Source organism: Plodia interpunctella, chromosome 11, assembly GCF_027563975.2.
Source record: "Plodia interpunctella isolate USDA-ARS_2022_Savannah chromosome 11, ilPloInte3.2, whole genome shotgun sequence".
NCBI classification, from domain to species: domain Eukaryota; kingdom Metazoa; phylum Arthropoda; class Insecta; order Lepidoptera; family Pyralidae; genus Plodia; species Plodia interpunctella.
Window position 1 is genome coordinate 4934873 of NC_071304.1, and position 22550 is coordinate 4957422.

Consider the following 22550-nt stretch of genomic DNA (forward strand, 5'->3'; position numbering starts at 1 on the left):
TCTATTTTTCTTGTACACACCATCTTTTTTTTCATTCGCGTTTCTACTGGAAAAAAATATTTAGAAATAAGTAGTGAACTGTTATGTTGTGTAAGTACATAAATAATTCTCGTATTAATCTGTAGGTACTTATATAATTATACATATTTGTTGCAAATTGACGCGATGAATTATGAATTTGTCAATCGCTCATCTGGATCAAATACCTTTCGGTATTCGCCGGTAAATAACGATACTGCAGGCAATAATGCCAATAAGGAATATTGCGCGTACTTACCACGTAGACAGCGGCTGTACCCCAAGATCCCTCACGAATATGGTTCACTGGAATTATAGTCCTTAAACACCTGCCGGCCGGCCTGACACACGGTAATTCAATACTCGGTAACGATAGAAATAGTCCAGTTTAAATATAGGAGCACTGGCGATGCACTTATATGATAACACAATTATTACATATTTTTTAATGCGCTCGCGCTAAGAGCCGGTAACGAAGCAAAAACTCCCTTTGCCGCCGCTATGGCGTTTTGTTGCGCCGGCAGCATTGCGCATGCGCGGCGGCGAACCGCGCGTTCCTATTGGCTAGAATTGAATGCAGTACCATATAAATGGTGCGATTTGACAAATACATCGATAAGGCGCGCGAAATTGAATTTAATGAAAATAAAACGTTGAAAACGGAACATTCCGCCCACCAAAATACCAATAGGATTTTCCTAACATAAAACAAAATGACGATAATTATGGATACATAAACTAAAACTACGATAAACTTAAGCTAAGAAAGTTGAGTTGATTACATGGACGGCAAAGGACATAGTTTTACTAAAGGCCTCTTCAATGAGGAATCTTTAGCTGTTTTAACGGTTGCCACCCTAACTACTCCATCAGGGCCAGGATGCAACGAAACAACTCGTCCTAGTGCCCATTGAAGAGGAGGTCGGTTATCCTCCTTAATAAGTACCATTGAATTAACGGTTAACGGTGTTGAGTCTTTGTTCCATTTTGCTCGTTGAGTTAATGAATGTAAATATTCACTTTTCCAACGCTTCCAAAATTGTTGTTGAAAAGATTGAATAAGTTGCCATCGATTGAGTCGCTGGATTTTGATATTGGTATAGTCGTAATCTGGTACAGCTGTAAGAGGTTCCAGCGTTAAAAAATGACCAGGCGTTAAAACATTAAAGTCGTTTGGATCCGAGCTCAATGGACATAAAGGTCTCGAATTTAAAATGGATTCGATCTGAGTGAAGAGGGTGGTAAGCTCTTCAAATGTTAGGACTTGATCGCCAACAATACGATACAAGTGTGTTTTTGCTACCTTAATTTGGATCTCCCACACACCTCCGAAGTGAGGAGCTGAAGGAACGTTACGTTTAAAGGCAATTTTTTCCGCATGCGAAGCTTGTTCGATACATGATGCTAGTTGTGAACTTGCACCAACAAAGTTGGTTCCACAATCAGAATGAATAACATTGCAGCGACCGCGACGAGAAATGAAGCGACGTAATGCCGCGATGAAGCTGTCGGTCGATAGGGTGGAAACTACCTCAAGATGCACCGCTTTTGTGCTCAAGCATACGAATAAGCATAAGTATGCCTTATCGATTTTTGCACCACGATGAGGTCCAAGCTTGATTCGAAAAGGCCCTCCCAGATCTACACCGACCACTGAGAAAGGTTTGGCTTGGTTGACCCGAAAAGCCGGAAGATCGCTCATAAATGGTTGCAGAGGTTTGGGATTCAGACGGTAACATCTCAAACATTTTGAGAGATGATGTCGTATAGTATGTTTCGCTGCAAGTATCCAAAATTGTTGTAATATCAGATAATAAGTAGTATTCAGACCTGGATGAAAATTATTTCGATGAATCGATTCGATTACAGCTGATGTAAGCGCACTTTTCTTGGGCAACAATGCAGGATGCTTATGTTCGAACTCAAGACCGGAGCGCGCGAGGCGTCCGCCCACCCTGAGTATACCCTGCTCGTCCAAGAAGGGGCTTAGTTTACGAAAGATGCGAGGCAGCTGATTTCGTGATTGTAAAATTGATATGACGTCTGAAAAATAGCGGTTCTGAAACTGTTTAACGATAATTAATAAAGCTTGATGACGCTCAATGTCTGTTATAAAAAGGCTATCTGCTCGCGGAACAATATTACGCATGCTATTATAAAATCTACGAATGTAGGCGATGATGCGACAAATTTTGTCTAAAGAAGAATGTTTTTCAAATAATAGATCGATAAGAGATGTTTGATTGTTAATTTGATCTGAAAAGAGAACCGTGGGATGACGTTGCTCAGCAAGAACCATATTGTCATTTAAATGATTTTTTGAATTATCGATGGGCCACTCAGATTGTGGTTGAGACAACCACGCTGGCCCCGCCCACCATAGAGCGTTATGGAGCAACTCCTGAGGCGATTGTCCACGCGAACAAACATCTGCGGGATTTGTGGCTGAAGGTACGTGCCTCCACTTCTCGGTCGGAACAATATCTTGAATGTAGCTTACTCGATTTGCGACAAATGTTACCCAGCGAGAAGAAGGAGCACGCAACCAGGCCAAGGTAACGGTTGAATCACACCACAAATAAATGTCGTGGATAGGAATTCGTAGCGAGTCCTTGACAAATTTGACAAGGTCTGCGAGCAGCATCGCGCCGCAAAGCTCCAAGCGAGGTATCGATTGGCGTTTTAGAGGAGCTACACGAGCCTTTGCACAAATGAGAAAAACGCGAATGGAGCCGTCAGACTCGATAACACGCAGATATATGACAGCGCCATATGCTACTTCTGAACTGTCACAAAATCCGTGTATTTCATAAGATTGAGCGCCGTCGATAGCGTACTTACGTGGAACCTTAAGAGCCCTAACTTGTGGAAGTTGGTAAGAGAAGTCATCCCATTGGGCTATGATTTCCGGTGAGGGCGTTTCATCCCACGAAAGGCCAAGAACCCAGAGCCTTTGAAGTAAACATTTGACCTTAATTGTCAAAGGGGACAAGAACCCGAGAGGATCAAAAATTCTGGCGACCTTACTAAGAATCGTTCGCTTGGTACACGGTAGAAATGATGAATTCACGTTAAAAACGAATGAATCTGAAGCAGGCTCCCACTTAAGGCCCAGAACCTTGACCGTGGTATCTTCAGTTTCGGTAAAAGTGAAAGCTTCTGAAAGACACGCTTCTGCGGGCAAATCGCTAAGAAGCTCAGGTCGATTACTTATCCATTTTCGGAGTTCAAACGAACCAAGACCAAAAAGGGCGATAAGTTGCCTTTTGGTTTCACGGGCCTCCGTTAGCGTTGAACTTCCGGATATGACGTCATCAATATATATATCGGAAGTTAAAATGTTTTTTGCTTTTGGATACTTGTGACCTTCATCGTTGGCCAGTTGCCGAATGGAACGGCACGCGAGAAATGGAGCGGAAGATACTCCATACGTTACGGTATTTAACATATACTCTTGAAGAGGCTCATCTGCGTGAGCTCGCCAGAGAATACGTTGGTAATCACGATGATGAGGCGCTATGTTGATTTGACGGTACATTTGGCGCACATCTGCCATGAAGACAACTTCGTGTTCACGAAAATGAAGAAGAATCTCCACGATATTCGATTGCAGTTTTGATCCGGTCAGCAACATGTCGTTTAACGATTTGGAATTAGAATCCTTAGCCGAGGCGTCGAATACGACACGAAGCTTTGTTGTAGCGCTGTCAGGACGCAGCACACAATGATGCGGTATATAGTATTTACCTAGACCCATTTGCTTGGTAGGCACTAGAGTCATATGGCCCCTTTCGATATAGTCGGTCATGAATTCAACATATTGTTGTTTCAAGTTATGATCACGAGAGAGACGCCTTTCAATGGCATGAAAGCGTCGTAAGGCTATTACTCGAGAGCCTTCAAAGACGGGCTCGTCATTGTCCCTGAAGGGGAGGCACACGACATACCTTCCTGTCTCGTCACGGTAGTGATTGTTAAGAAAACTGTTTTCACAGAGTTGATCTTCTGGGGTTAATCGGGAAGAATGTGGAACGTTATCGATTTCCCAGAAACGTTGAACGATTGTATTTAAACTATTGTCTACAATAGGAGGTGCTACTCCAAGTAGACTAGACGATGCAAGTCTGGACTTCCCAAGTAGAAGCCAGCCGAAAACTGAGTTGAAAGCACGCGGTTGAGAGGCACCGCCTTTCAGTCGTTGCTCAAGGAGCGACTCGGCAAAGACGTCGGCACCTAATAAGACGTCGATCGGACCAGGAATGTCAAAACCAGGATCTGCTAACGGTAATGTCTTGACACCATCCCATCCCGTCGCATTTAGCCTTGCTATCGGTTGATCTCCGCAAATGCTCGATATAACGAACATTTCGAGACGAAATTTTATGTCATGGTTGGTACCAATATCGCACTCCACCACGCCACTGATTGAAGCAGGTGAGCCTCCTAACCCATAAACGTTGATGTTGCCACTTTTAGTTTCCAACCCTAACCGTTGAGCAGCACGAGCTGTAAGGAAATTATTTTGACTACCTGTGTCAAATATTGCACGAAATGAATGAAACTCACCAGAAGCATCACAAATCTGAACAAGAGCAGTGGCTAGTAAAACGGTTGAATTTAAAGTTGAGTCAGACTGCGCCAATGAATCCTTAGCTACTAAGGCCGTTGAGCTAGGCGGTTTGTTAGTGGAGCTGGAATTACTTGCCGCTTGCTCCCGATGAAGTAATGTGTGATGTTTGCGTTTGCAATGACGACATGAAAATATCGATGTGCAGTCTCGCACTGAATGAGAAGCGTTAAGACAATTATAACACCATTTCTTTTCGCTAGCAACAGCCATGCGTTCATCAACGGTTTTAGCCAGATAATCCTTGCAAGCCGAGATATGATGTTCGTTACGACAGTAGGCACATTTACGAATCAACCGTGACGTGCCTGAGTAATTAGCAGATTTAGCTTGATTTGCTTTGTCACCGGCACCTTTATTATTTGTAGTGACGGCGGGAGCGACGAGAGAATGAGTAGCGTTATGTCGCTGTGACTTCTGTGAAGTTCCCGGTGTCTCCTTTGAAACATTAGCGGTTTTATTGGTTACGGCCGCAAAATGAGTGTCGCGAATTGCGGCTTCGCCCTTCGAGTGTAAGAACGCCCTTAAAAGACTGTATTGTGGAAGCTCGATATCTGTATGTTTTTCCTCAAACTCGCGTCTTAATTTATTATCGAGTTTGGCAAGAACATTATAGCAAAGAACAAAATCCCATTTATCGGTAGGTAAATTTAACGTTTTTAAAATAGTCAAGTTCTCGTCGATCGTGTCTAAGGCGCGTCGAAAATCTTGAGCGTTCGAAGTTTTAAAATTAATATTCAAAATATCGCGCCAGCATGTAAATGCTAGTTCGCGTTTATCCTCGTAACGGGACTTTAAAGCTTTGTAAGCACTTAAATAATGTTCACTTGCGACAGGAAACGTTTTAATTAACGATAGGGCATCATCACGCAAAACTGACACGAGATAATGATATTTCTCGATATCGCTTAACAAGGTGGATTCATGAATCAACGCATTATAAGTAGCAATAAACTCAGGCCACTTCTTAACCGCACCGTTAAAAGTTGGCAAAGAAATTTTTGGTAAACGTATATTTCCACTGTGCGAGCCGGTCAATGAATTACATTTCGAAGTATCGATTCGTTGTAATGAATATTGTTCGAATTTTCGTTGAATGGATAAAACTTGAAAATACAATTCATCGAAGCGATCCTGAATATCGTCCGAAATCTCATCCGTATCATCCTGAAGAAGGTCTAAAATAGCAAAATGAGATTCATGAAAATTATCGGCTATATTTTTTATCTCATGACAATAGGAAAGAAACAATTCGATTTGTGATTCGTCGGTATTGGCTAAGTTACCTATTTCCAAAGCCTTAGTTATACGATTGTAGGATATAGTTCGTTTACGTCGCAAGCTTGGTAAATTATGAATAGTGTAAACATTTTCGACACATTTTTTAACATTCTGTTTCGATTTGCGTCTAGTTAAATAAGACATTGTTGCGATGTAAAACTATAATAAACTATTTATCAACAATAAAAAGTTAATAGTAAAATATTCGATTTGAATAAAATGTTAGTAGCTAACTTCTTCAGGGACTATCGGTGGCGTTGGGGCGGTAGGCAATAACACGACACAACAAAATGATGACTCGTCGGCAACGTTTCGTTATTGAAATGAATAATAGTTGAGAACACAGAAAGTCATTGAACATACGATACTACAATGTTACGATATAAAATTATTTCGAATATAAAACGAAATAAAATTTGTAAATCCCAATAAGGACTGCGTATTGGGAAGCGGTTAGAACGATGTAGTCGAGTTATAACAAATATCAACACAAATTATGGTGCGGTAATTTTGCAATAGTATTGCTTATTGCAAACGGTAAAACGGTAAATAATTTTGTGTTAATCAGTATAAAACGACTAGGTATATACGATATTCGTCTGAACAAATGTTCTAGAATACGATGGACGCCATATTTAAACATGAACTCGGTACGGTTGTTAGGTAGGTATGTAGGTACTACACTCAACAAAATGGAACAAGGTTTGTTTTTTACCTAGTAATTGAAACTATTTGGTTATGCTGTATACTAGTATGTATAGTCAGCGAGAAATACGGTAAATGAAGTAACGATTACTAAATAAAATTGGTATTTGGCAGGCAGACTGAAGGTAGGTATTTAAGGTTCCCGGGTTTCGGCACCAAAAAGAATGTTGCAAATTGACGCGATGAATTATGAATTTGTCAATCGCTCATCTGGATCAAATACCTTTCGGTATTCGCCGGTAAATAACGATACTGCAGGCAATAATGCCAATAAGGAATATTGCGCGTACTTACCACGTAGACAGCGGCTGTACCCCAAGATCCCTCACGAATATGGTTCACTGGAATTATAGTCCTTAAACACCTGCCGGCCGGCCTGACACACGGTAATTCAATACTCGGTAACGATAGAAATAGTCCAGTTTAAATATAGGAGCACTGGCGATGCACTTATATGATAACACAATTATTACATATTTTTTAATGCGCTCGCGCTAAGAGCCGGTAACGAAGCAAAAACTCCCTTTGCCGCCGCTATGGCGTTTTGTTGCGCCGGCAGCATTGCGCATGCGCGGCGGCGAACCGCGCGTTCCTATTGGCTAGAATTGAATGCAGTACCATATAAATGGTGCGATTTGACAAATACATCGATAAGGCGCGCGAAATTGAATTTAATGAAAATAAAACGTTGAAAACGGAACATTCCGCCCACCAAAATACCAATAGGATTTTCCTAACATAAAACAAAATGACGATAATTATGGATACATAAACTAAAACTACGATAAACTTAAGCTAAGAAAGTTGAGTTGATTACATGGACGGCAAAGGACATAGTTTTACTAAAGGCCTCTTCAATGAGGAATCTTTAGCTGTTTTAACGGTTGCCACCCTAACTACTCCATCAGGGCCAGGATGCAACGAAACAACTCGTCCTAGTGCCCATTGAAGAGGAGGTCGGTTATCCTCCTTAATAAGTACCATTGAATTAACGGTTAACGGTGTTGAGTCTTTGTTCCATTTTGCTCGTTGAGTTAATGAATGTAAATATTCACTTTTCCAACGCTTCCAAAATTGTTGTTGAAAAGATTGAATAAGTTGCCATCGATTGAGTCGCTGGATTTTGATATTGGTATAGTCGTAATCTGGTACAGCTGTAAGAGGTTCCAGCGTTAAAAAATGACCAGGCGTTAAAACATTAAAGTCGTTTGGATCCGAGCTCAATGGACATAAAGGTCTCGAATTTAAAATGGATTCGATCTGAGTGAAGAGGGTGGTAAGCTCTTCAAATGTTAGGACTTGATCGCCAACAATACGATACAAGTGTGTTTTTGCTACCTTAATTTGGATCTCCCACACACCTCCGAAGTGAGGAGCTGAAGGAACGTTACGTTTAAAGGCAATTTTTTCCGCATGCGAAGCTTGTTCGATACATGATGCTAGTTGTGAACTTGCACCAACAAAGTTGGTTCCACAATCAGAATGAATAACATTGCAGCGACCGCGACGAGAAATGAAGCGACGTAATGCCGCGATGAAGCTGTCGGTCGATAGGGTGGAAACTACCTCAAGATGCACCGCTTTTGTGCTCAAGCATACGAATAAGCATAAGTATGCCTTATCGATTTTTGCACCACGATGAGGTCCAAGCTTGATTCGAAAAGGCCCTCCCAGATCTACACCGACCACTGAGAAAGGTTTGGCTTGGTTGACCCGAAAAGCCGGAAGATCGCTCATAAATGGTTGCAGAGGTTTGGGATTCAGACGGTAACATCTCAAACATTTTGAGAGATGATGTCGTATAGTATGTTTCGCTGCAAGTATCCAAAATTGTTGTAATATCAGATAATAAGTAGTATTCAGACCTGGATGAAAATTATTTCGATGAATCGATTCGATTACAGCTGATGTAAGCGCACTTTTCTTGGGCAACAATGCAGGATGCTTATGTTCGAACTCAAGACCGGAGCGCGCGAGGCGTCCGCCCACCCTGAGTATACCCTGCTCGTCCAAGAAGGGGCTTAGTTTACGAAAGATGCGAGGCAGCTGATTTCGTGATTGTAAAATTGATATGACGTCTGAAAAATAGCGGTTCTGAAACTGTTTAACGATAATTAATAAAGCTTGATGACGCTCAATGTCTGTTATAAAAAGGCTATCTGCTCGCGGAACAATATTACGCATGCTATTATAAAATCTACGAATGTAGGCGATGATGCGACAAATTTTGTCTAAAGAAGAATGTTTTTCAAATAATAGATCGATAAGAGATGTTTGATTGTTAATTTGATCTGAAAAGAGAACCGTGGGATGACGTTGCTCAGCAAGAACCATATTGTCATTTAAATGATTTTTTGAATTATCGATGGGCCACTCAGATTGTGGTTGAGACAACCACGCTGGCCCCGCCCACCATAGAGCGTTATGGAGCAACTCCTGAGGCGATTGTCCACGCGAACAAACATCTGCGGGATTTGTGGCTGAAGGTACGTGCCTCCACTTCTCGGTCGGAACAATATCTTGAATGTAGCTTACTCGATTTGCGACAAATGTTACCCAGCGAGAAGAAGGAGCACGCAACCAGGCCAAGGTAACGGTTGAATCACACCACAAATAAATGTCGTGGATAGGAATTCGTAGCGAGTCCTTGACAAATTTGACAAGGTCTGCGAGCAGCATCGCGCCGCAAAGCTCCAAGCGAGGTATCGATTGGCGTTTTAGAGGAGCTACACGAGCCTTTGCACAAATGAGAAAAACGCGAATGGAGCCGTCAGACTCGATAACACGCAGATATATGACAGCGCCATATGCTACTTCTGAACTGTCACAAAATCCGTGTATTTCATAAGATTGAGCGCCGTCGATAGCGTACTTACGTGGAACCTTAAGAGCCCTAACTTGTGGAAGTTGGTAAGAGAAGTCATCCCATTGGGCTATGATTTCCGGTGAGGGCGTTTCATCCCACGAAAGGCCAAGAACCCAGAGCCTTTGAAGTAAACATTTGACCTTAATTGTCAAAGGGGACAAGAACCCGAGAGGATCAAAAATTCTGGCGACCTTACTAAGAATCGTTCGCTTGGTACACGGTAGAAATGATGAATTCACGTTAAAAACGAATGAATCTGAAGCAGGCTCCCACTTAAGGCCCAGAACCTTGACCGTGGTATCTTCAGTTTCGGTAAAAGTGAAAGCTTCTGAAAGACACGCTTCTGCGGGCAAATCGCTAAGAAGCTCAGGTCGATTACTTATCCATTTTCGGAGTTCAAACGAACCAAGACCAAAAAGGGCGATAAGTTGCCTTTTGGTTTCACGGGCCTCCGTTAGCGTTGAACTTCCGGATATGACGTCATCAATATATATATCGGAAGTTAAAATGTTTTTTGCTTTTGGATACTTGTGACCTTCATCGTTGGCCAGTTGCCGAATGGAACGGCACGCGAGAAATGGAGCGGAAGATACTCCATACGTTACGGTATTTAACATATACTCTTGAAGAGGCTCATCTGCGTGAGCTCGCCAGAGAATACGTTGGTAATCACGATGATGAGGCGCTATGTTGATTTGACGGTACATTTGGCGCACATCTGCCATGAAGACAACTTCGTGTTCACGAAAATGAAGAAGAATCTCCACGATATTCGATTGCAGTTTTGATCCGGTCAGCAACATGTCGTTTAACGATTTGGAATTAGAATCCTTAGCCGAGGCGTCGAATACGACACGAAGCTTTGTTGTAGCGCTGTCAGGACGCAGCACACAATGATGCGGTATATAGTATTTACCTAGACCCATTTGCTTGGTAGGCACTAGAGTCATATGGCCCCTTTCGATATAGTCGGTCATGAATTCAACATATTGTTGTTTCAAGTTATGATCACGAGAGAGACGCCTTTCAATGGCATGAAAGCGTCGTAAGGCTATTACTCGAGAGCCTTCAAAGACGGGCTCGTCATTGTCCCTGAAGGGGAGGCACACGACATACCTTCCTGTCTCGTCACGGTAGTGATTGTTAAGAAAACTGTTTTCACAGAGTTGATCTTCTGGGGTTAATCGGGAAGAATGTGGAACGTTATCGATTTCCCAGAAACGTTGAACGATTGTATTTAAACTATTGTCTACAATAGGAGGTGCTACTCCAAGTAGACTAGACGATGCAAGTCTGGACTTCCCAAGTAGAAGCCAGCCGAAAACTGAGTTGAAAGCACGCGGTTGAGAGGCACCGCCTTTCAGTCGTTGCTCAAGGAGCGACTCGGCAAAGACGTCGGCACCTAATAAGACGTCGATCGGACCAGGAATGTCAAAACCAGGATCTGCTAACGGTAATGTCTTGACACCATCCCATCCCGTCGCATTTAGCCTTGCTATCGGTTGATCTCCGCAAATGCTCGATATAACGAACATTTCGAGACGAAATTTTATGTCATGGTTGGTACCAATATCGCACTCCACCACGCCACTGATTGAAGCAGGTGAGCCTCCTAACCCATAAACGTTGATGTTGCCACTTTTAGTTTCCAACCCTAACCGTTGAGCAGCACGAGCTGTAAGGAAATTATTTTGACTACCTGTGTCAAATATTGCACGAAATGAATGAAACTCACCAGAAGCATCACAAATCTGAACAAGAGCAGTGGCTAGTAAAACGGTTGAATTTAAAGTTGAGTCAGACTGCGCCAATGAATCCTTAGCTACTAAGGCCGTTGAGCTAGGCGGTTTGTTAGTGGAGCTGGAATTACTTGCCGCTTGCTCCCGATGAAGTAATGTGTGATGTTTGCGTTTGCAATGACGACATGAAAATATCGATGTGCAGTCTCGCACTGAATGAGAAGCGTTAAGACAATTATAACACCATTTCTTTTCGCTAGCAACAGCCATGCGTTCATCAACGGTTTTAGCCAGATAATCCTTGCAAGCCGAGATATGATGTTCGTTACGACAGTAGGCACATTTACGAATCAACCGTGACGTGCCTGAGTAATTAGCAGATTTAGCTTGATTTGCTTTGTCACCGGCACCTTTATTATTTGTAGTGACGGCGGGAGCGACGAGAGAATGAGTAGCGTTATGTCGCTGTGACTTCTGTGAAGTTCCCGGTGTCTCCTTTGAAACATTAGCGGTTTTATTGGTTACGGCCGCAAAATGAGTGTCGCGAATTGCGGCTTCGCCCTTCGAGTGTAAGAACGCCCTTAAAAGACTGTATTGTGGAAGCTCGATATCTGTATGTTTTTCCTCAAACTCGCGTCTTAATTTATTATCGAGTTTGGCAAGAACATTATAGCAAAGAACAAAATCCCATTTATCGGTAGGTAAATTTAACGTTTTTAAAATAGTCAAGTTCTCGTCGATCGTGTCTAAGGCGCGTCGAAAATCTTGAGCGTTCGAAGTTTTAAAATTAATATTCAAAATATCGCGCCAGCATGTAAATGCTAGTTCGCGTTTATCCTCGTAACGGGACTTTAAAGCTTTGTAAGCACTTAAATAATGTTCACTTGCGACAGGAAACGTTTTAATTAACGATAGGGCATCATCACGCAAAACTGACACGAGATAATGATATTTCTCGATATCGCTTAACAAGGTGGATTCATGAATCAACGCATTATAAGTAGCAATAAACTCAGGCCACTTCTTAACCGCACCGTTAAAAGTTGGCAAAGAAATTTTTGGTAAACGTATATTTCCACTGTGCGAGCCGGTCAATGAATTACATTTCGAAGTATCGATTCGTTGTAATGAATATTGTTCGAATTTTCGTTGAATGGATAAAACTTGAAAATACAATTCATCGAAGCGATCCTGAATATCGTCCGAAATCTCATCCGTATCATCCTGAAGAAGGTCTAAAATAGCAAAATGAGATTCATGAAAATTATCGGCTATATTTTTTATCTCATGACAATAGGAAAGAAACAATTCGATTTGTGATTCGTCGGTATTGGCTAAGTTACCTATTTCCAAAGCCTTAGTTATACGATTGTAGGATATAGTTCGTTTACGTCGCAAGCTTGGTAAATTATGAATAGTGTAAACATTTTCGACACATTTTTTAACATTCTGTTTCGATTTGCGTCTAGTTAAATAAGACATTGTTGCGATGTAAAACTATAATAAACTATTTATCAACAATAAAAAGTTAATAGTAAAATATTCGATTTGAATAAAATGTTAGTAGCTAACTTCTTCAGGGACTATCGGTGGCGTTGGGGCGGTAGGCAATAACACGACACAACAAAATGATGACTCGTCGGCAACGTTTCGTTATTGAAATGAATAATAGTTGAGAACACAGAAAGTCATTGAACATACGATACTACAATGTTACGATATAAAATTATTTCGAATATAAAACGAAATAAAATTTGTAAATCCCAATAAGGACTGCGTATTGGGAAGCGGTTAGAACGATGTAGTCGAGTTATAACAAATATCAACACAAATTATGGTGCGGTAATTTTGCAATAGTATTGCTTATTGCAAACGGTAAAACGGTAAATAATTTTGTGTTAATCAGTATAAAACGACTAGGTATATACGATATTCGTCTGAACAAATGTTCTAGAATACGATGGACGCCATATTTAAACATGAACTCGGTACGGTTGTTAGGTAGGTATGTAGGTACTACACTCAACAAAATGGAACAAGGTTTGTTTTTTACCTAGTAATTGAAACTATTTGGTTATGCTGTATACTAGTATGTATAGTCAGCGAGAAATACGGTAAATGAAGTAACGATTACTAAATAAAATTGGTATTTGGCAGGCAGACTGAAGGTAGGTATTTAAGGTTCCCGGGTTTCGGCACCAAAAAGAATGTTGCAAATTGACGCGATGAATTATGAATTTGTCAATCGCTCATCTGGATCAAATACCTTTCGGTATTCGCCGGTAAATAACGATACTGCAGGCAATAATGCCAATAAGGAATATTGCGCGTACTTACCACGTAGACAGCGGCTGTACCCCAAGATCCCTCACGAATATGGTTCACTGGAATTATAGTCCTTAAACACCTGCCGGCCGGCCTGACACACGGTAATTCAATACTCGGTAACGATAGAAATAGTCCAGTTTAAATATAGGAGCACTGGCGATGCACTTATATGATAACACAATTATTACATATTTTTTAATGCGCTCGCGCTAAGAGCCGGTAACGAAGCAAAAACTCCCTTTGCCGCCGCTATGGCGTTTTGTTGCGCCGGCAGCATTGCGCATGCGCGGCGGCGAACCGCGCGTTCCTATTGGCTAGAATTGAATGCAGTACCATATAAATGGTGCGATTTGACAAATACATCGATAAGGCGCGCGAAATTGAATTTAATGAAAATAAAACGTTGAAAACGGAACATTCCGCCCACCAAAATACCAATAGGATTTTCCTAACATAAAACAAAATGACGATAATTATGGATACATAAACTAAAACTACGATAAACTTAAGCTAAGAAAGTTGAGTTGATTACATGGACGGCAAAGGACATAGTTTTACTAAAGGCCTCTTCAATGAGGAATCTTTAGCTGTTTTAACGGTTGCCACCCTAACTACTCCATCAGGGCCAGGATGCAACGAAACAACTCGTCCTAGTGCCCATTGAAGAGGAGGTCGGTTATCCTCCTTAATAAGTACCATTGAATTAACGGTTAACGGTGTTGAGTCTTTGTTCCATTTTGCTCGTTGAGTTAATGAATGTAAATATTCACTTTTCCAACGCTTCCAAAATTGTTGTTGAAAAGATTGAATAAGTTGCCATCGATTGAGTCGCTGGATTTTGATATTGGTATAGTCGTAATCTGGTACAGCTGTAAGAGGTTCCAGCGTTAAAAAATGACCAGGCGTTAAAACATTAAAGTCGTTTGGATCCGAGCTCAATGGACATAAAGGTCTCGAATTTAAAATGGATTCGATCTGAGTGAAGAGGGTGGTAAGCTCTTCAAATGTTAGGACTTGATCGCCAACAATACGATACAAGTGTGTTTTTGCTACCTTAATTTGGATCTCCCACACACCTCCGAAGTGAGGAGCTGAAGGAACGTTACGTTTAAAGGCAATTTTTTCCGCATGCGAAGCTTGTTCGATACATGATGCTAGTTGTGAACTTGCACCAACAAAGTTGGTTCCACAATCAGAATGAATAACATTGCAGCGACCGCGACGAGAAATGAAGCGACGTAATGCCGCGATGAAGCTGTCGGTCGATAGGGTGGAAACTACCTCAAGATGCACCGCTTTTGTGCTCAAGCATACGAATAAGCATAAGTATGCCTTATCGATTTTTGCACCACGATGAGGTCCAAGCTTGATTCGAAAAGGCCCTCCCAGATCTACACCGACCACTGAGAAAGGTTTGGCTTGGTTGACCCGAAAAGCCGGAAGATCGCTCATAAATGGTTGCAGAGGTTTGGGATTCAGACGGTAACATCTCAAACATTTTGAGAGATGATGTCGTATAGTATGTTTCGCTGCAAGTATCCAAAATTGTTGTAATATCAGATAATAAGTAGTATTCAGACCTGGATGAAAATTATTTCGATGAATCGATTCGATTACAGCTGATGTAAGCGCACTTTTCTTGGGCAACAATGCAGGATGCTTATGTTCGAACTCAAGACCGGAGCGCGCGAGGCGTCCGCCCACCCTGAGTATACCCTGCTCGTCCAAGAAGGGGCTTAGTTTACGAAAGATGCGAGGCAGCTGATTTCGTGATTGTAAAATTGATATGACGTCTGAAAAATAGCGGTTCTGAAACTGTTTAACGATAATTAATAAAGCTTGATGACGCTCAATGTCTGTTATAAAAAGGCTATCTGCTCGCGGAACAATATTACGCATGCTATTATAAAATCTACGAATGTAGGCGATGATGCGACAAATTTTGTCTAAAGAAGAATGTTTTTCAAATAATAGATCGATAAGAGATGTTTGATTGTTAATTTGATCTGAAAAGAGAACCGTGGGATGACGTTGCTCAGCAAGAACCATATTGTCATTTAAATGATTTTTTGAATTATCGATGGGCCACTCAGATTGTGGTTGAGACAACCACGCTGGCCCCGCCCACCATAGAGCGTTATGGAGCAACTCCTGAGGCGATTGTCCACGCGAACAAACATCTGCGGGATTTGTGGCTGAAGGTACGTGCCTCCACTTCTCGGTCGGAACAATATCTTGAATGTAGCTTACTCGATTTGCGACAAATGTTACCCAGCGAGAAGAAGGAGCACGCAACCAGGCCAAGGTAACGGTTGAATCACACCACAAATAAATGTCGTGGATAGGAATTCGTAGCGAGTCCTTGACAAATTTGACAAGGTCTGCGAGCAGCATCGCGCCGCAAAGCTCCAAGCGAGGTATCGATTGGCGTTTTAGAGGAGCTACACGAGCCTTTGCACAAATGAGAAAAACGCGAATGGAGCCGTCAGACTCGATAACACGCAGATATATGACAGCGCCATATGCTACTTCTGAACTGTCACAAAATCCGTGTATTTCATAAGATTGAGCGCCGTCGATAGCGTACTTACGTGGAACCTTAAGAGCCCTAACTTGTGGAAGTTGGTAAGAGAAGTCATCCCATTGGGCTATGATTTCCGGTGAGGGCGTTTCATCCCACGAAAGGCCAAGAACCCAGAGCCTTTGAAGTAAACATTTGACCTTAATTGTCAAAGGGGACAAGAACCCGAGAGGATCAAAAATTCTGGCGACCTTACTAAGAATCGTTCGCTTGGTACACGGTAGAAATGATGAATTCACGTTAAAAACGAATGAATCTGAAGCAGGCTCCCACTTAAGGCCCAGAACCTTGACCGTGGTATCTTCAGTTTCGGTAAAAGTGAAAGCTTCTGAAAGACACGCTTCTGCGGGCAAATCGCTAAGAAGCTCAGGTCGATTACTTATCCATTTTCGGAGTTCAAACGAACCAAGACCAAAAAGGGCGATAAGTTGCCTTTTGGTTTCACGGGCCTCCGTTAGCGTTGAACTTCCGGATATGACGTCATCAATATATATATCGGAAGTTAAAATGTTTTTTGCTTTTGGATACTTGTGACCTTCATCGTTGGCCAGTTGCCGAATGGAACGGCACGCGAGAAATGGAGCGGAAGATACTCCATACGTTACGGTATTTAACATATACTCTTGAAGAGGCTCATCTGCGTGAGCTCGCCAGAGAATACGTTGGTAATCACGATGATGAGGCGCTATGTTGATTTGACGGTACATTTGGCGCACATCTGCCATGAAGACAACTTCGTGTTCACGAAAATGAAGAAGAATCTCCACGATATTCGATTGCAGTTTTGATCCGGTCAGCAACATGTCGTTTAACGATTTGGAATTAGAATCCTTAGCCGAGGCGTCGAATACGACACGAAGCTTTGTTGTAGCGCTGTCAGGACGCAGCACACAATGATGCGGTATATAGTATTTACCTAGACCCATTTGCTTGGTAGGCACTAGAGTCATATGGCCCCTTTCGATATAGTCGGTCATGAATTCAACATATTGTTGTTTCAAGTTATGATCACGAGAGAGACGCCTTTCAATGGCATGAAAGCGTCGTAAGGCTATTACTCGAGAGCCTTCAAAGACGGGCTCGTCATTGTCCCTGAAGGGGAGGCACACGACATACCTTCCTGTCTCGTCACGGTAGTGATTGTTAAGAAAACTGTTTTCACAGAGTTGATCTTCTGGGGTTAATCGGGAAGAATGTGGAACGTTATCGATTTCCCAGAAACGTTGAACGATTGTATTTAAACTATTGTCTACAATAGGAGGTGCTACTCCAAGTAGACTAGACGATGCAAGTCTGGACTTCCCAAGTAGAAGCCAGCCGAAAACTGAGTTGAAAGCACGCGGTTGAGAGGCACCGCCTTTCAGTCGTTGCTCAAGGAGCGACTCGGCAAAGACGTCGGCACCTAATAAGACGTCGATCGGACCAGGAATGTCAAAACCAGGATCTGCTAACGGTAATGTCTTGACACCATCCCATCCCGTCGCATTTAGCCTTGCTATCGGTTGATCTCCGCAAATGCTCGATATAACGAACATTTCGAGACGAAATTTTATGTCATGGTTGGTACCAATATCGCACTCCACCACGCCACTGATTGAAGCAGGTGAGCCTCCTAACCCATAAACGTTGATGTTGCCACTTTTAGTTTCCAACCCTAACCGTTGAGCAGCACGAGCTGTAAGGAAATTATTTTGACTACCTGTGTCAAATATTGCACGAAATGAATGAAACTCACCAGAAGCATCACAAATCTGAACAAGAGCAGTGGCTAGTAAAACGGTTGAATTTAAAGTTGAGTCAGACTGCGCCAATGAATCCTTAGCTACTAAGGCCGTTGAGCTAGGCGGTTTGTTAGTGGAGCTGGAATTACTTGCCGCTTGCTCCCGATGAAGTAATGTGTGATGTTTGCGTTTGCAATGACGACATGAAAATATCGATGTGCAGTCTCGCACTGAATGAGAAGCGTTAAGACAATTATAACACCATTTCTTTTCGCTAGCAACAGCCATGCGTTCATCAACGGTTTTAGCCAGATAATCCTTGCAAGCCGAGATATGATGTTCGTTACGACAGTAGGCACATTTACGAATCAACCGTGACGTGCCTGAGTAATTAGCAGATTTAGCTTGATTTGCTTTGTCACCGGCACCTTTATTATTTGTAGTGACGGCGGGAGCGACGAGAGAATGAGTAGCGTTATGTCGCTGTGACTTCTGTGAAGTTCCCGGTGTCTCCTTTGAAACATTAGCGGTTTTATTGGTTACGGCCGCAAAATGAGTGTCGCGAATTGCGGCTTCGCCCTTCGAGTGTAAGAACGCCCTTAAAAGACTGTATTGTGGAAGCTCGATATCTGTATGTTTTTCCTCAAACTCGCGTCTTAATTTATTATCGAGTTTGGCAAGAACATTATAGCAAAGAACAAAATCCCATTTATCGGTAGGTAAATTTAACGTTTTTAAAATAGTCAAGTTCTCGTCGATCGTGTCTAAGGCGCGTCGAAAATCTTGAGCGTTCGAAGTTTTAAAATTAATATTCAAAATATCGCGCCAGCATGTAAATGCTAGTTCGCGTTTATCCTCGTAACGGGACTTTAAAGCTTTGTAAGCACTTAAATAATGTTCACTTGCGACAGGAAACGTTTTAATTAACGATAGGGCATCATCACGCAAAACTGACACGAGATAATGATATTTCTCGATATCGCTTAACAAGGTGGATTCATGAATCAACGCATTATAAGTAGCAATAAACTCAGGCCACTTCTTAACCGCACCGTTAAAAGTTGGCAAAGAAATTTTTGGTAAACGTATATTTCCACTGTGCGAGCCGGTCAATGAATTACATTTCGAAGTATCGATTCGTTGTAATGAATATTGTTCGAATTTTCGTTGAATGGATAAAACTTGAAAATACAATTCATCGAAGCGATCCTGAATATCGTCCGAAATCTCATCCGTATCATCCTGAAGAAGGTCTAAAATAGCAAAATGAGATTCATGAAAATTATCGGCTATATTTTTTATCTCATGACAATAGGAAAGAAACAATTCGATTTGTGATTCGTCGGTATTGGCTAAGTTACCTATTTCCAAAGCCTTAGTTATACGATTGTAGGATATAGTTCGTTTACGTCGCAAGCTTGGTAAATTATGAATAGTGTAAACATTTTCGACACATTTTTTAACATTCTGTTTCGATTTGCGTCTAGTTAAATAAGACATTGTTGCGATGTAAAACTATAATAAACTATTTATCAACAATAAAAAGTTAATAGTAAAATATTCGATTTGAATAAAATGTTAGTAGCTAACTTCTTCAGGGACTATCGGTGGCGTTGGGGCGGTAGGCAATAACACGACACAACAAAATGATGACTCGTCGGCAACGTTTCGTTATTGAAATGAATAATAGTTGAGAACACAGAAAGTCATTGAACATACGATACTACAATGTTACGATATAAAATTATTTCGAATATAAAACGAAATAAAATTTGTAAATCCCAATAAGGACTGCGTATTGGGAAGCGGTTAGAACGATGTAGTCGAGTTATAACAAATATCAACACAAATTATGGTGCGGTAATTTTGCAATAGTATTGCTTATTGCAAACGGTAAAACGGTAAATAATTTTGTGTTAATCAGTATAAAACGACTAGGTATATACGATATTCGTCTGAACAAATGTTCTAGAATACGATGGACGCCATATTTAAACATGAACTCGGTACGGTTGTTAGGTAGGTATGTAGGTACTACACTCAACAAAATGGAACAAGGTTTGTTTTTTACCTAGTAATTGAAACTATTTGGTTATGCTGTATACTAGTATGTATAGTCAGCGAGAAATACGGTAAATGAAGTAACGATTACTAAATAAAATTGGTATTTGGCAGGCAGACTGAAGGTAGGTATTTAAGGTTCCCGGGTTTCGGCACCAAAAAGAATGTTGCAAATTGACGCGATGAATTATGAATTTGTCAATCGCTCATCTGGATCAAATACCTTTCGGTATTCGCCGGTAAATAACGATACTGCAGGCAATAATGCCAATAAGGAATATTGCGCGTACTTACCACGTAGACAGCGGCTGTACCCCAAGATCCCTCACGAATATGGTTCACTGGAATTATAGTCCTTAAACACCTGCCGGCCGGCCTGACACACGGTAATTCAATACTCGGTAACGATAGAAATAGTCCAGTTTAAATATAGGAGCACTGGCGATGCACTTATATGATAACACAATTATTACATATTTTTTAATGCGCTCGCGCTAAGAGCCGGTAACGAAGCAAAAACTCCCTTTGCCGCCGCTATGGCGTTTTGTTGCGCCGGCAGCATTGCGCATGCGCGGCGGCGAACCGCGCGTTCCTATTGGCTAGAATTGAATGCAGTACCATATAAATGGTGCGATTTGACAAATACATCGATAAGGCGCGCGAAATTGAATTTAATGAAAATAAAACGTTGAAAACGGAACAATATTAATGTATTTAAAGTAAACATAATCACAAATACTTAAAATAAATCGGACCTGTTACAGCTAGAGACGCCGCAGTGCCGCCACGACATTTTACCAAGTGAAAAATAAAGCAAGGGCGGATTCAAGGAGGAGGGGCAAGGGGGTAAATAAGACTTTCTCCCTCTACTGTCCATTCTGACTTTACAACAAAAATTAAAATTACCTAATTAAGTGCTGAAGACAATAACGACAAATAAAAGCGGCAAACATAAAAGTATTTTTATATGATCTTGACATTTTGACCTTATTTCAATAATATAATTCATTTTTTTGCAAACATGTGTTTTAGTTACAAATAAAAATGTAATTGCTACGTCCTCAACGTAGCAATATAAAATTAATACATCTTTATTTTTAACTATATACCTACATTTTTATATTGATAAAACTAGAAAAAAAACTACACAACAAAAAAACACAATTGTTTCTAACTTATTGCCTGTTTTTAAGCTTGCATGGTGGTAATAAAAAACAGTTTCTTTTCTAGTCTGCCCCTTCCAAAAAAAACCCTGGATCCGCCTTAACTGAGCGAGAAATCAGTAGGTCTGCGGTTGGACTTGGCCGTTTGTCTGCTTCAGTTCCAATGGTCGTGGTTTTTAATTAAACTCGAGCTATGGAAAGTCAGGCTTCTTGCTACGCCGTCATTAAGCTAGCACAGGGCCGGACTCGGCAGAGGCAATGTTTCCGGGAAATGCATTATTATTAAAAAATAAGATTATGTTATTATGGCTAACGGAGATCAGTATTAGTAATTTTGTATAATTATATAAGAATAATGTTACACCTACTTAACTTACTAAAGTAAGGCTCAATTTCCCATAGCTATCTATTATTTGACCTAAACTTAGATATTGGCTACTTCTTCTTTTCGGTTGTGTGCGTTAACTAGTGTCAGATTTTATTCAAGTCGCATAATGGTATCTGACATGACATTTACGGCTACATACCGTGTCTAGTGGCATTAAACTGTTGTCAACTAGTGTGCAAGTTTCCTTTAGATGTTTTCCTTCACCGGAAGCAAGTGATGGTCTATGAATACAAATTCATGTGTCACCAGTAGGATTCGAACTTGGGACCTTTAAACTTTTAACGGAGGTTCAAAGACAAAAATATTTACTTACACCATGATTTTACACTATTTACAATATGGTGTTAAAATGAAAAAATATTTTAATCCTACATGTTTCACTGACTATGTGTATGTATATTTGGCCACTTGATCACCATCGCTTCATACTATATACTCCATATTAGCTACTTTACTGCTCGTATCCATAGTCCGGCCCTGCCTCGCAATCTGAATCTGATAGCAGCCCCAATACAAGAAACTTTAAACAAGTACAATTCATTAAGTTTCCAATAAAGGATATCGCCGAATCAGGCGTGAAAGCACCGTTCAGAGCTTCATTGAATAAAGCTTCAAGTTTCAATACTTTCTTTAAGTAGCAACAACAATGGTGCTGTTTGTTTAATAGAATAGATTTCTGGTATTTTCAATGAGCATAAAATAATTAAACAAATAAACATAGAATTTACGAACTTACATAGTAAATAGACGCAGTGAACTTACTTTTTAGAGCCTACCTTATTATAGTTAGAGCTTACTATTAATATTTAGTTGCAAATTTAAAATGCCATTCGCATGTAACATTACCTGATGCCGAAATACTACTTTTTGGTGCAATAAAGTGTTTTTACTTACTTACCTAAGTAGGTAAGTACTTAGGTACTTGAATTAGACGTGGTTTAAAATTTAATCGGACAATATGTACGAGAGAATATGGAGTGGCCTAATTATAATAATAATAATAGACTATCAAAAAGCTTTTGATAGTGTCCCACACTCTTGGCTACTACGTGTCCTAAATATATATAAAATT

At 41.0% G+C, this 22550-nt stretch overlaps 1 protein-coding gene across 2 annotated transcripts in view; it reads right to left on the minus strand.

Annotated features, from left to right (window-relative positions):
• Window positions 1-22550, minus strand: part of LOC128673488 (uncharacterized) — a 42396-nt gene that overhangs the window by 11425 nt on the left and 8421 nt on the right. Inside the window, exon 1 of one of the 2 annotated variants that reach the window (XM_053751358.2) lies at window positions 278-20622. The exons of the other annotated variant lie outside the window; for it this stretch is intronic. The gene's annotated coding sequence lies outside the window, so the exon portion shown is untranslated. Of the gene's footprint in view, window positions 1-277; window positions 20623-22550 lie in introns of those variants that run through there. 2 annotated transcript variants of the gene reach the window in all.